The sequence below is a fragment of the Podarcis cretensis genome, assembly GCF_951804945.1.
Source record: "Podarcis cretensis genome assembly, chromosome: 5".
NCBI lineage: Eukaryota > Metazoa > Chordata > Lepidosauria > Squamata > Lacertidae > Podarcis > Podarcis cretensis.
In genome coordinates, this window is record NC_137174.1 from 92,606,786 (window position 1) to 92,621,530 (window position 14,745).

The 14,745-nt window shown below is 41.0% G+C and overlaps 1 protein-coding gene across 12 annotated transcripts in view; it reads left to right on the forward strand.

Annotated features, from left to right (window-relative positions):
• Positions 1-14,745, forward strand: part of LOC307217112 (uncharacterized protein) — a 479,205-nt gene that overhangs the window by 292,148 nt on the left and 172,312 nt on the right. The gene's annotated exons all lie outside the window — the stretch shown is intronic.

Sequence of the window (14,745 nt, forward strand, 5' to 3'; positions counted from 1 at the left end):
GATGGGGGTGGAGACACTCCTTCAGGTATACTGGACCAAGGCCGTTTAGGGCTTCAAAGGTCAGTGCCAACACTTTGAATTGTGCTTGGAAATGTACTGGGAGCCAATGCAGATCTCTCAGGACTGGTGTTATGTGGTCCCGGCGGCCACTCCCAGTCACCAGTCTAGCTGCCGCATTCTGGATTGTAGCACCTGCTCCTCCCACAATCCAACATGCTTGAGATGAGCCTTTTTATTTCTTATTTCCAACATCAGGTATGCTCATTCCCTCTGGAAATCTTTCATACCAGAGGCTTCAATGAAGATAGGTGAATCTGGACAATGGAACAAGGAACTGGCAAAAGTTGAGAGGCAAGCCAAGAAAATTTGTCCTGTGTATATACACCATAGATAAATGGGTAGTGAAAATCATTGTAGTAGCTTGAAAGATATGAATGGTATTTGGAAACCAGGAGGAATACAGCATGGTAGATTTCAGCTATGCAATTCCATACTAAGTTGTCATAACAAGTTGATCAGACTGCTGGGCTGAGGAAGTTTATAGATTATATAGCATCAGATTTTATAGTAAAGTTGTGTGGTATTGAAGTCCAGTGTCATGTGATAGCCTGCATTAAAAGGCGACTTTCCACCCATTACCAAGATTTTCTTGATAGGCGATAAGGCCTGCAGTTTCCTCCTCCAGTATGTTGGAACGAGAGAACCAGCTTCCAACTTCAAAGACTAATGGTGCCTGACAGTATGGTTGAAGACCAGCAGACATCCTGAAGTGTGGTGGAGGTGGTTTGAACCCACATTCACATTAATTCTAATTAAATCAATTTAATATAAATGTGATTTTAATTTTTTAAAAGTTTTTTAATAAATTCTAGTATTTTAGGAAATTTTAGGATTCATATTTTCTTTTTCTTTTTATTGTAGTCTTCTCTTCCCTTAAAGGATCAAGAGTAACTAAAAAAATCAAACGTTCTCCATCTCTCGATACCTATAACTGTATAATACTTGATTTACTAGACCAAAGAACCCTTTCAACATGCACCTAAGTTTAAGCTGCAAGGAGACAGAGAGAGAGAATGTAGCATTGTTTTAAAATATTTACATATTTGCTCTATACAAATTCATTAATTAGACAAATATTTCATTTTTAAATTTTCCTAAGATGTAACTTTCATTACCATGTAAATGCTGGACAAGGTGGATTAGCACTGTGTGATTTAATTGGCAGAGCAGAGGCAGACGAGTATCTGGACTGAACACTACATATTTGGAATAGCCTAAGTGGACTTGTAAAGTTCAAAAATTCAAAAGCTCTTCCAGCACAGAATAGTTAAGGGAAAACAGCAAAACTCCAAGGTCACTGGGAATGTTCTCAGGGTATTCTGACATGGCTTATCTTTCCTCACATGCCTACTTTTTTTCCCCTTTGCGAAGAATAGCTGCAGAGAATGGAAGCCATAGGCAGGCCTTGTGCCATCCCTTATTTGAGTTCTTTTATACTCCTCTTTTTAAAGAAGCTGTCAAGTTCTTTTCTGGTGCTGACAGGGAAGGCCAAATCTGCAATACTGGAAAAGAGGCAGAGAGAGAGAGAAAGAAACTTTTTGTGTTGATGTTTTACTAAGTGAGCTAAGGAGAATTTTAGAATCATGTAATTTACTCCGGAGGCATTTACTGTACATAGCCATAGTGATGGTAATTTCTTTCATTGTTGAAGTGAAAAGATAACCATCAATCAGTTGTCAATTGGTCAATTGCAGCAGTGATGAAAAGAAACTGGTAGGAACAATCACTTTCGGTGGCTACCTAGACTATTTGGGGTTTGGAGGAAAACATGGGAACTGGAGTTAGTAAAAATGGAATGAGACTCAGAGGGTGGTGGTATTAAAGGGTGGGGGAGTTTAAATGCAATATAAACAATAACATTCAGAGAGCTGTGGAAATTATTTGAAATACAGATAACTTTCTTCAAGTGAAAAATAGGGTTGTCCAGAGACATTCAACTTTAGTTGTGAACTGGAGGAATTATTTGGAAAATTGAAGAATCTGAATATAAATGCAATCACATGTTCCATAAGCTTGACAAGAAGCCTAACTATTCTGCCATCAATCCTAAAAGAATATAGAGCTTGCTCTTGAGTGTTATGATTGATGTGTTAATAGACATGGCTACACTGGAAACAGAAATAACATTAAACCTGAAAATACAGAATGACCATACATGGGTCTCAGTATTACTGATAAAAACATGTTTTAAAAATACTTGACTTCATTAAGTCTACTTGACTTCTTTCATGGGAATAATGCTCTTTCTTGACTGTGTCTCAAATAACAGCTTTTTGTAGTGGTGTGAAAGCACAAAATAAGATGACATAAGAGCATTTGGTTACCTTTATTTATTTATTTATTTATTTATCTATCTATCTATTTAGATTTCATAGACAAAAAAATATTCTAATTTAACCTTCCCTAGTTTGCTTTTCTTCTTTTTTAGGCACTGCAGTCTGACTGATCTGAGGGGGTTTTAATTTTTTTGTTATTGTATTTCATGTTATTTTGCTGTGGTAGGTTAAAAAAAGGATTACAGGCCCACCAGAAGGAAGAGATAGCATCACTTTGTAATCCAGCCCATGGTTTCCTAGATACCGTATTGTCTCTTCTGTTCCGCTATGTGAAAAATGTTGAATATCAACAATGGGTTTCAGTGCTGTATTGTTGAGTTTTGTATGAACTAATCTAGCTTCGCTAAAAGAGAGAGAGAGAGAGAGAGAAAAGAAAGGGGGGGAGAGGGAAAAAAACTACAGCTTTGGACAAAACTCTATAGCCAGAGCATTCGTAATTCCCCATGCACAAGAGCTGACTGTGTCTCTGGGAAGACATTTTACCCGTTTGCTTTCTTATTTCCTAGAGTTTTCTAGTCCTGCTTTCAGGTGTTTGCTACCTATTAAAATCTCACCTGCCCGGGGCACTGTACTTGAGAAAATTCTGCAACCTGTCAGATGGTGTAGGTCTCATAAAGACAGCTCTGTTCAGGGTTTGAAAGGTAAGCTTTTGCTTAACTCCTCTGCTGCCTTTGCTTATGGAATGCCAACTTGATTGGCCTAGCTGTGAAACTTTGCAACGTCTCTCTGGTTTCTGAGCATGTATAGCAGCAGTTTCATTGCATCCCAAAAGACATCTGTATGAACGTGGGGATAGAGAATGGGGATGGAGTGGGTGTGAGTGCAATGTGGGTGGAGTGCAATGTACCATTTTCTAATTATGGGTTGGGAAATGAGTGGCTAAAAACTGTATCACCTGCAAAGAGGTGCCTTGATGGCATAGGTGGGCACACATTTGTAGGTTGTCAAGTTAATAAAAAAAGACAGAGAAATCAGGTCTGGAATACACTGTGTTTTCTAAAAGGGTTTTGTTGTTAAAAAGCTGAATGGTGCATTTGGTTTTTTCTCATTTGTAGGTTGTGAAGCTGTGAGCAGGGAGTTTGGTACATTGATGCCTCTCTCTCTCTCTCTCTCTCTGTGTGTGTGTGTGTGTGTGTGTGTGTGTGTGTGTGTTTCTATGCTGGAGGTGGTATTTGAAGTTTAGTGGGTGGAGGGTAACAAATAAGATTTTGGCTCAGAGACATGCAGTTTATATCAAACCTATGGAGAAATGCTTGTTGCTTTATTTACCAAATGACATTCTTTACAAACCTAAAAAGAACAATAAGGTCATTTATCAGATCAGTAGCTAGTTAATTTAAGCCACATTACTGTCATTTGTACTATATATGGAGAATAAAGAATGATATAAGAATAGTAACCAGTTAGAAGATAGCTAGCAAGAATAAGAAATTGCAAGTTATCTGCCTTTTATTTGCGTGTGTGTGTGTGTGGGGGGGTTGATAGGAAACCATTTATTTGCAGAATCCACAAGGATTGTGTCAAGTTCAAATAAAAGAAATGTCTATACTAGCAAATGTTTGCTACTGTTCAAGCTTAAGACATATTTAGAGTTTTGTAACTTTAGAACTGCAAATGTGCATGGGAGGTCAGTTATGGCTATTTGCAATTGTGGGCAAAACATAACAACAACATCCTTATCATCATAGTTTCATGCTGGCAGCTTGCAAGCATTCCTGCTTGTAATGAAAGCTTGTTGTTGTTGTTTGCAGAGGGCATACTGCAGGTCTGTAAGATCCTATTCTTGTCCTATCCAGTCTTGTTCTTTCACCCCTTTACCCCAGGAATTAGAGGAGAGGGCAAATGATGCTTTCTTAACCCCTGTATTTAGTGGCAAGCAATGATGCGCTCCCTGTGAAACCATTTCTGACCCTCTGCTTGGAGTGGTGAGTTTGAGTTTTTCCCCTTCCTTGCCCATCATTGTCAGTCAATTATAGGATGGAACTGAACCAGAAAATCTGGTACAGTCTGGCAATTAGTACAAAGGGTTTCCAGTCTAGTGTAAAGAGAGAGATGCAAGAGCCCCAGCAGCTAGAGAAATAGTTTTGATTGGCCACGGACATTGCCTTTTAGTGCTGCTTGGTTACTTCCTAAAGATACTGCCTCCTACCCTACAGGTCTTCTCCTTAAAGTACTACATTATGGGCCTACTTTTAAGATGTCTTTTTTTGGTGGGCTTTCTTCCCCCCTTTCTTAGCTATTCCATCTCCCATTTTCAGACTGTCATTTTAACCCATCAAATAGACACATTTTGACTTGCACAACAAAGAGCCAAGTTATCAACATTCACAGAAACTGACATTTTTAATTCAGGCTTCATTATGTCTTTGATTCATGACAGTGAACTACAAAGACATTTAAAGTTTTCCTCCCTTTATTTTTCTTTCTTTTAAATTCAGCATTTGGGATGTTTGTCTTTTTCCTAGCACTCATATTTCCCTTTCTACCTTTCCCTTGCCGTAATATATAATTAGCACTATCAAAACCATCAGCTATTATCCACTGTGACTTTTGACCTTTGTTTTGATCTTTCCAGCAGCCACCCACCCCCACCCGCTAAAAAATCTCACAGTAAATTTTAACTGGCTATTTTAATTTACAGAAAAGGCAATGTAATTTACATCACCAATATTTGTGTCTCAACATGTTTATTGTGTAATTCAGAAACATGGGTGGTAGCTAACTACGGTCCACTCAGAGATGACCCATTGAAATCAAAGAACCTAAGTTAGTCATGTTAATTAACTTCAGTGAATCTTCTCTGACTAGCACTAACATTGGATACAACCCTATGAATTGTTGAGTAAAAGTAAAAATAGCATAATAATCCTGTAAATAATATATGTTTAAAATATTTGGAAGTGTAATAGGTGCATACTATAGAAATATAGTTTCAGATAAAGCTGTAACCTTCATCTGAAAAAAAAGTGCAATGCATTATTTTGACAAGTGTTAAAGAAAGACTCCTATTTATTTACAAGTTATTGATGAATGAAATGTTCAGACTGATATACTGAAATTGTCCCAGAACATGGCTGGGAATGAGCAATGTGGGAAAATACTGAAAACAATATATAACATAATTGAAATAGATTTTGGGATTATATAATCACACATTCCTTGGACATCCAACTTCTTAGAAAAGTTATTGGGCATGCTTCTGTGTCATGGTTTTGTTCACTTAGCAAGGGTTTTTGTGCATACATGAGCAATAAGTTCTATTTGTTGCATATGGTAACTGTTCTTGTGAAAGTTGAACATTGTGGAATTCCTAAAAATTAAAATGTTTCATAGAATATTTAGAACATGTGTGTGCATGTGGGTGGGCACCTCTTTTTTTCATTCACTTTTTAAAAAATTGCTCATTTTTGCATATCTGCTCTGTTGGGATCCTTGAAAAGTGCTTCAGACACATGATAACAAAATATTCGATTCAGTGGTTAGCTGCTTTTGCTTTGTCAGTGTCTATGAACCTGATGATAGGATGACAATAATGGTGATGATGAGATTAAAGTGCTGCCCACTTCAATTGATGCTCCTTGTTTCTGTAATTAGAATTATAGGCCTGGAGGACTGGAACATCCCTGAAGGGCATCTACTCCATCTCTGGTATAATCGGGATAATTTATACCAGAATATTTCAAACTGGATGAGGCTATATTTTAGGGCAGCACAGTCAACGATAATCCAGATTATTGTATGCCTCTAGAAGGATCAAAGTGTTGTGCCAGACATGCCCGTTAAGAAATGAACCAATATCATTATAAAAAATAGCTAGCATTCAGTTTATTTCTTATGCAAGAAAAACTTCTGATTTGTACCAGTTACAGATAGGTAGCCGTGTTGGTCTGCCATAGTCAAAACAAAATAAAAAAATTCCTTCCAGTAGCACCTTAAAGACCAACTAAGTTAGTTCTTGGTATGAACTCAGAAGGGTGGTGGGATTGGGTGATTGGCAGATATCCCCACCTTCTCACTATATAGAAGGGTCTGGTGACTTCTGTTTCAGTGTATCTGAGGAAGTGTGCATGCACACGAAAGCTCATACCAAGAACTAACTTAGTTGGTCTTTAAGGTGCTACTGGAAGGAATTTTTTTATTTTGTTCTGATTTGTACCTCACTCAAATGTGATTAGTTACCAGCAGTTTTGTGTGCCCTCTGGTTTTGACGCCTGAAAAGGGGCGTGCTCACAATAATTGCCTCTGATTCTTATAAATGATGATCAGCCTGGGTATTTGGAGTAGAGCTGTTCTGCTACCAAATGCATCCACTGGTGGCAGTTAGTCCATTTAATGGAAGCTAGTAGTGAGTAAATCCAACTACTATGCAGTCAGGGGTCAATAGCTGAAGTGTGTATTGAAATTAGTTGGATAGCAATGCTAGCTTCATGAAGTATCCTTTGACAAGGAAAACGTTGGCTACCATACATAAACCTGCATTCCCCACCTCATGGGTTAATCACGGGAGAAATGAAACCTAAAGGAGTTCACCCTGACCAAAAAACCAAAACAAAAAAAAAAACATGGAATGAGAGCCCATCAAGTGGATGATGGATGGTCTTCCATCAGATCCTTGCAATCGTGCCAGCCCCAGATGTATAAGTAGTTTCTCCTTGTCTGGATTCAGAATTCTATGATTTTATGATAAGCAGTGTTCAAAATTCCCATTGTTCTAGGCACATTTTACGACAGGGAATTTCATTAGTGCGAACAGTTTCTGAGCTCGGGGTGCAATACTGCGCCTAAGATTTCAGATTAAAACTGCAGAATGGAAGGAAAGGACATACTTTTTCTGCCTTCCTGACTTCCAGGTACTCTCTGAAGACTGGAGAAGAGACCCTCTTAAGAATATTAGGCGGGTGGGCAAGAAAAGGACTAGACCATGTGAAAAATGAACACAATATTTTAGCTGCAGTTCATTCATTTTCAGCTTTGTATTTTTGTTATAAAAAAAGTGTGCCCAGACATTCTGTTGTTGCGCCCATAACCTAGTTTTAAGGTAGGTGCCTTTTCGCTCCTAGCTTTCGTATATTAGTTTCTAACACTGATGATAAGGTCATACCTTCCAGACTTTTGCAGCAGAGAAAACTTCAACTTTGATTTCACTAACAGACCAAGTAAACAAACAGTGTGGTGGTACTTTTGGTGATTGGTTACTTGTTCCAGGGAGCTGGTCTTAACCCATTTTGGGGTCACATGCCCTCTAAAGAATCAGTTTTGCAATCTGGGGGTGCTTGTTGATCTGTCTCCACAGATATGCCTTAGTGGCAAAAATGGCTTTGACTCCTGTCTAGATAGAAAAGCCTGGCTATGGCTATCATGCTCTGGTATGTTACATGTCTTGTTAGATGTCTTGTACATGGCATTGCCCTCAAACACTGACTGGAAACTGGACGAGTGGAAGCTAATTCAGAATACAGACATTAGGCTACTAACTGGGATTTGGCACTGGGAAAACTGAGTTTCATTTCTGAGCACAATTCAAAGGGCTGGTGCTTACTTCTAAAGTAGGGGTGAGGACACTCAGTCCTGGGGCCCAAATGTGGCCCTCTAGGTTTCTCTGCCTAGCCCTTTGGTCCTGCTTGACATTCTTTTTTATTGTTTTTGCCTGCCTAGGCAGTGTTCTTGAACTCTACTATTGACTATTGTTTGCCAGGGTTGAGCCTCTGGCTGTCCACATCCATTTCTGGCACACAGCCCCCAGAAGCGTGCAAATGAGACAATGCAGCCCAAATGTTTCACCACCCCTTTAATAAATGCATAAATGGGAAGATGTTCTTCTGATAATATCAAAGTGATAGATAAATGATTAATAATATTGACCCCCAGAATTTGTGGTTTGTGAAAAAAGTACCCAACATAGGATAGGAAACTGGCTTATGCTGAGTAAAACCATTAGTTTATCTAGATATAATGGTACCTCTGGTTACGTACTTAATTCGTTCTGGAGGCCTGTTCTTAACCTGAAACTGTTCTTAACCTGAAGCACCACTTTAGCTAATGGGGCCTCCCGCTGCCGCTGCACCGCCGGAGCACGATTTCTCTTCTCATCCTGAAGCAATGTTCTTAACCCGAGGTACTATTTCTGGGTTAGCGGAGTCTGTAACCTGAAGCGTATGTAACCCGAGGTACCACTGTATATATTGTCTACACTGACCAGCAGCAGCTACCCAGGATTTCAAGTAGGGTTATCTTCCAGCTATACTAGGAGATACACCGGGACCCCCTGGAGCAGATCAGAGGTCCATGGAGGGAGGGGAGGAAATGAAAAGCCTGTTGTGCCAACAGACCCCTGATGGCTCAATAATAATAATAATAATAATAATAATTTATTATTTATACCCCACCCATCTGGCTGGGCTTCCCCAGCCACTATTGAATGCAACACAATGGGCAGGGCCAGCCCACTCATGAGGCAGGGTGAAGCAGCTGCCTCGGTTGGTAGAAGCCCCCCAGGTGGTGTCCCATGGGTGCCTCACCCACCTCACCGCCTCTGCCACCAGCATTGGTGCCAGTTTCCTCAATCTCACCAAAATCTCACAAGATTTGATGGAGTGTGAGCGATCTCGTGAGATTTTGGCAAGATATTTCTCAGTAAAATTTGGTGTTTCTCTGCCAGTGGCAACGGCATGGCAGCACTGGTGCCAGCGGCAGATGCCGCAGGGCGGGCAGTGCAGCCAAGCAAGACAGCACTTCACATTTCTCCCCAAGCAGTGAAACGGGGCACACTGCCCCTGCCAGTGGGGGGAAACTGGGGCTACCCACTATTTTTAAATAATGTTGATAAGTTTGTTTGAAGAAACGTTAGTAAGGGTGGAATATGGGAGCGGTGTATATAATGATGCATGGTATAGAGAAAAAGGACAAAGACACAGTTTTCTCCCCTTCTCTCACATTATTACAAGGCAGGGCCCTCCAATGACTTTTAGGACAGACAAAAGAAGGTACTACTTCACATAGTACTATGGAATTTGCAACAACAAGATACAGCAATGGCTGTATTCCAGTGGATAAGGCTATCAATAGCTACAAGTCATGATGATGTGTTCTGCCTCCACTGTATGCAGTATGCTTCTGAATACTAGTTGCATGAAACCCCAGGAAGGCAGAGTGCTGTTGTGATCAGGTCCTGCTCACAGGTATCCCACAGTCATCTGGTTGGTGGGATGCTGGACTAGAAGGGCCATTGAACTGATCCATCAGATACTTTGTGCATTCTTACATTGTTACACACAGGACTATCCTTAGAAAAGTAGGATATGACTATCCTATGTTTAGAATCTCCACTGTCAGAGATAGTAATCCTCTGTATATCCATTGCTGTTGGGAGAGTGCTGTTGCTTGTCACCTTTCCATACACATCTGGCTGGCCACCATGAGAACAGCATGCTGGACTAGATGATGGGTGGGTAATGATGATGATATGGGCCTTTAGCTTGATCCAGCAGAGCTCTTAGGAAGATGTTGTCAATGGTGATGTTAATAAATAATTACACTTGGAGTGTATGGGTTGTTAGGGGAGGGGTAGTACCCCTGGTGGGGGACACATTGTGCTCCTTCTGGGGTACAATGTCTGCCTTTGGTCCCCACCCTCCACTCAGCTCTCACCTGTCACTCCTCGAAGCTGTCACCGTGCAACACTAGCCACACCCCAGAAATGGCTTTGTCTGGTCAGCTAAACCAGGTGAGAGTAGCTAATGGGTCTCAAACCTTTAGTGAGTTAGGGACTTCCCCTGCATGCAAAGTCAGGCCCAGGCAGATTGAATAGATGAGATAAGTAGTGGGTCCAACGGTCAAGAAGGCAGTTTCTGCATGTGCTGTGGAGGGAAGTGAGAGGCAGATGGGACTCATCAACCCGGGAAGGTAGCTCATCTAGAAGAAGGAAAATTCTGGTCTTAAACCTCTGCTGCCTTCCTGGATGTCTTCAGGAGAAGAAAAGGCTAAGGAATAAACCCAACACAAATCTGGAGTGGAGTCCCTAAGATTGTTGGATGGTACCTTGTACACCTCCTTCCGGCAACTCCTGCAGCCAAGCTAGTGCCAAATGTATTGCTTTGCTTTCCTTTGGACCGTATCAGTGAGGCCGAGATGGGAGTGTTGTCCTCTGGGCAGCCCAGGAGCTTCATACATACACACTGGATCTTGCACCACTTTTGCTCTAGCTTCCAATCAAGGAATGGTTTACTTGGATTGGTACACAAAATTAGAGACGTTTTTGACCTTCCAATGAGGGATACAAATAGTTCCTCAGAGAAGGAGGAGATGGAATAATTATCTCTCTTAAATAACTTCCTTCAGTTCTTTACCTTAAGATTACAGACAGTTTGTTAAATATTTTCAGTGATTGCTGCTTATGGCTCATAGTGAAGCACTGTGTGTGATGATAACAAATAATGCATTTCCTTTACTATGGAAGAGAAAGGGGGGCATAGGTCAGCATTTGCCAGCTACCTCCAAATAATATCTAATTAGTGAACAGGATTGTGTAAACTTCTATGGTACTTTGTCATTAGAAATAAAATACTACCTTAAAAATACCACCAGTCTCAATCCATTCCTAACATAGCTCTGTTTGTAACAAAATTAGTAGTTGTAGTACTGGTTCTCATGTTGCTTTTCAGGCACAGAATTGAAAATTACAGTAGTACCTCGTTGTGAGTCTGCCCCATTTAGCGTCCATTTCATGGAACGTCCACGGCAAACCCGGAAGTACCAGAACAGATTACTTCTGATTTTGCCGCTCACGCATGCACAGAAGCGCTAAATCACGTGTGCGCAGAACAGTGCTTTGTCGGGCGTTCCTTTCGTCGAGCGTCTAGGGCTCCGGAATGGATCCCAGACTCAAAACAAGGTACATAAGGAATTCCTCAGTTCTAGTTTCAGAAATTCACACAAACTCTGCTTGTAAATTAAAAGTACAGACTAGCAAATTATAGCCATAACTTAATGGTCTGTTTAGGATCCAGTTTAGTGGACTCCTCATTGAGTTGGTGTATTTGAAAGGGGTTAAGATGAGAAACAGTACTTAGGAGGTGGCAGAACTGATGGTAGTTCACTATGACTTGTTTGCACCGTGACTTGGATTGGTCAGAGTGGCTGCTTGCGCTCTGGACCCTTGCCCCTCTAAAAACTAGCAGGGAGGGGACAGCTGGCTGATTAACGCCTCCTTGTGAGAGGAGGTGGTCTCTGCCTGCTTGAAGGGGGGCAGTGGTAAGACAACTCCTTAAAAAGCTCTCCCTGGATCCAGAAAATCTAAATAATTACCAATCAGTTGTCTCCTTGGGCAAGACTGTTGAATAGGTGGTCATTGGCCAGATCCAGATGCTCTTGAAAGAAACTGATTTAATAGATCAATTTCAATCTGGGTTTCGGCCCAGTTTTGGCACAGAAACTGTTTTGGTTGCCCTGTGTGGTTACCTGTCAGGAGAAGGGGGTGGAATATGTCCCTGTTAATTCTCTTTGACCTCTCAATGACTTTTGATACTATTGACCATGCCCGAGTTAACAGTGGGTGGCACTGCTTTGCAGTCATTCTGTTCTTTCTTGGATGGTAGTCTCCAGAAGGTGATGCTTGAGAAGTGCTCTTCGAACCTGTGAAGTTTTCAGTGTGGGGTTCCTCAGGGTTCCTCAGTGGAGCCAGTGTGGTGTAATGGTTAAGAGTGATGGACTCATAATCTGAGGAACCGGGTTCGTGTCTCCGCTCCTCCACATGCAGCTGCTGGGTGACCTTGGGCCAGTCACACTTCTTTGAAGTCTCTCGGCCCCACTCACCTTACAGAGTGTTTGTTATGGGGGAGGAAGCGAAAGGAGAATGTTAGCCGCTTTTGAGACTCCTTTGGGTACTGATAAAGCGGGATATCAAATCCAAACTCCTCTTCTTCTTCTTCTTCTTCTTCTTCTTCTTCTTCTTCTTCTTCTTCTTCTTCAGTTTTATCCCCTATATGCTATTTAGCATCTACATAAAACCACTGAGTGGGGTCATCCGGGGTTTTGGAGCATGTTGTCAGCAATATGCTGATGACACATAGCTCTGCTTCTCCTTTACATCTGCACGTGTGGCAGTAGATGTGCTGTTACTTGCCTCAGTAACAGATTGAATGAGAGACAACAAACTGAAGCTCAATCCAGATAAGACTGAGGCAGTGATAGTGGGTGATTCCCTAGACTACTCTTGGTGGGGTTACACTCCCTCTGAAGGAGCGGTTATGTAGCTGGGGAGTACTCCTGGATTCTCTGCTGTCACTTGAGGCTCAGGTGGCCTCAGTGGGACTGAGTGCCTTCCATCAGCCTTGGCCAGTGGCTCAACTGCACCCCTATCTGGTCAGGGGTTACCTAACTTCTGTCATCTATGCTCTGGTAACCTCTATTACTATTCCTCTTCAATACACTGAGCTCCTCTCATGCATTTAGGGAGAAGAGGTACCATAGCAGTTGCACGTTGTGGCTGAGAAAGGAACAAGCTCCCTGTGCATACAACTATATATACATGTTATAGGGCTTGCAATCAGGGTTATGCCAGGGATACTGATCATCTGTACAGGCTCTATGCATGCTCATAGATAGAGGCCACTCTCATCTATGGCTTCATGTGCAGAGGTTAGGGAGAGCCCACACACTCACTCCTGCTCCTTCCATCCTTTGTGATAAATGATTAAAAACAAGGATGTAAATATCATTTATATAATAGTATCTCTCTTCTTAGGACTATATCATATGCTACAGAGGCAAACCTGAATTTGCCATCAAGTGGTGTTATGTCTCTCTCTCTCTCTCTCTCTCTCTCTCTCTCTCTCTATATATATATATATATAGTACCTGCAAACACATTTTTTTTGCATAACATGTATACATTTTTTGTCACTTCCACACTTTGTGTTCTTCTGTGTGCACATTTGTCTAAGATGTGCACCGTAAAAATATAATATATGAAGTAGTCTAAGGATCTGAAACAACTGAAGTCTTCTCTTTGCAAAGTGCCTTTAAAATATTAAGTATATTTTTAAAGTAAGTTGAGCTGGTTTGAGCTATTGATTTGAGGGCAGCTATTGCAAAGCCCATGTACCATAAGCTTCACTTCCAGTGTTTTTTAGCTAATGCTCTTGAACATTGTTGCAAATTATAAAATTTAATTAGCTATAAAAATGCCAGGAGGAACATACAGCACACTATTGTCTTGATATCTTTCCTGAAATTAGCCTTTTAAAGCAAATTTGCCATATTAATCATCTAAAATATTTTTGATCACTGAATTATTAGGGTTTCCTCCCCCCCAGCCTGTTTTCAGGTATTCATTGCCATAGGTGATTGCCTCTTAATTACTACATGGGTGCTTTCTATTCACTCGTATTAATTCATGTTTTCTGGCACGGTCCCAAACGGCAGCCTTGCCCTATATCTTCTAATTACTTCTATAATTGAATTTGCCCACTTTTCCTAACCTATTTTTTTAAACTGACTGTGTTTGTTCATGGTTTATTGTGTCTTTTTTGTGTCAGTCCTCCGCAAGCAGAATGTACATTGATTCTTTCCTCGTTTCTCATTAATTTTCAAGAGCTCTGCTGTATGTCTGTTTTTTTCAGCCTGTCAGGCCTATTGCTAGACCAAAAAATAAAATAAAAAGACTCTTATTATTAAAGGTTAGGTAAAATAGACCGAAGTTAATTAATTCATTAGTAACTCTGAGCCAATTACCGAAGCCTCCTCTTATTTATATACTTGTTAACAAGACAGAAATGAGAAATATCCATTATAGGCTTGTATCCTTCAGAAGTTGGTCAAACCCCTCTAGAACTTATGCATTTAGTTCCACACACACACAAAAATTAAACACTGATTCCAAATTAAAGGCTTACAGTTCAATTGGCAAATATACTGAGAAGTGTTAGAGTGCATTCAGGCATGACACTTAAAGAACCTGAAGCTTCTCTTACTTCTGCTATTTGTAGGCTAGTGTGAACTAGAAAATAGAAAATAAAACTTTTCCAACCGAAGGTGCATTCTAGCTAATCTTAGTTTCAGTATTCAATTTTTGATACAGGGAGTGCAAAAAAGAGTTTTATCATCACTTTTGAAAACAGCCATGTAGTACAATCTGATCCATGTCTAAAGTGAGTCCCACTAGTTTCCATTGGATTTCCTCCCAAGCAGTGGCGTAGCGTGGGGGGTGCAGGGGGGGCCGGCCGCACCGGGCGCAGCATCTGGGGGTTAGGGTTAGGGGGCGCAAATCCACGGGTTAGGGGGCGCAAATCCACGGGTTAGGGGGTGCAAATTACTTGCCTTGCCCCGGGTGCTGACAACCCACGCTACGCCA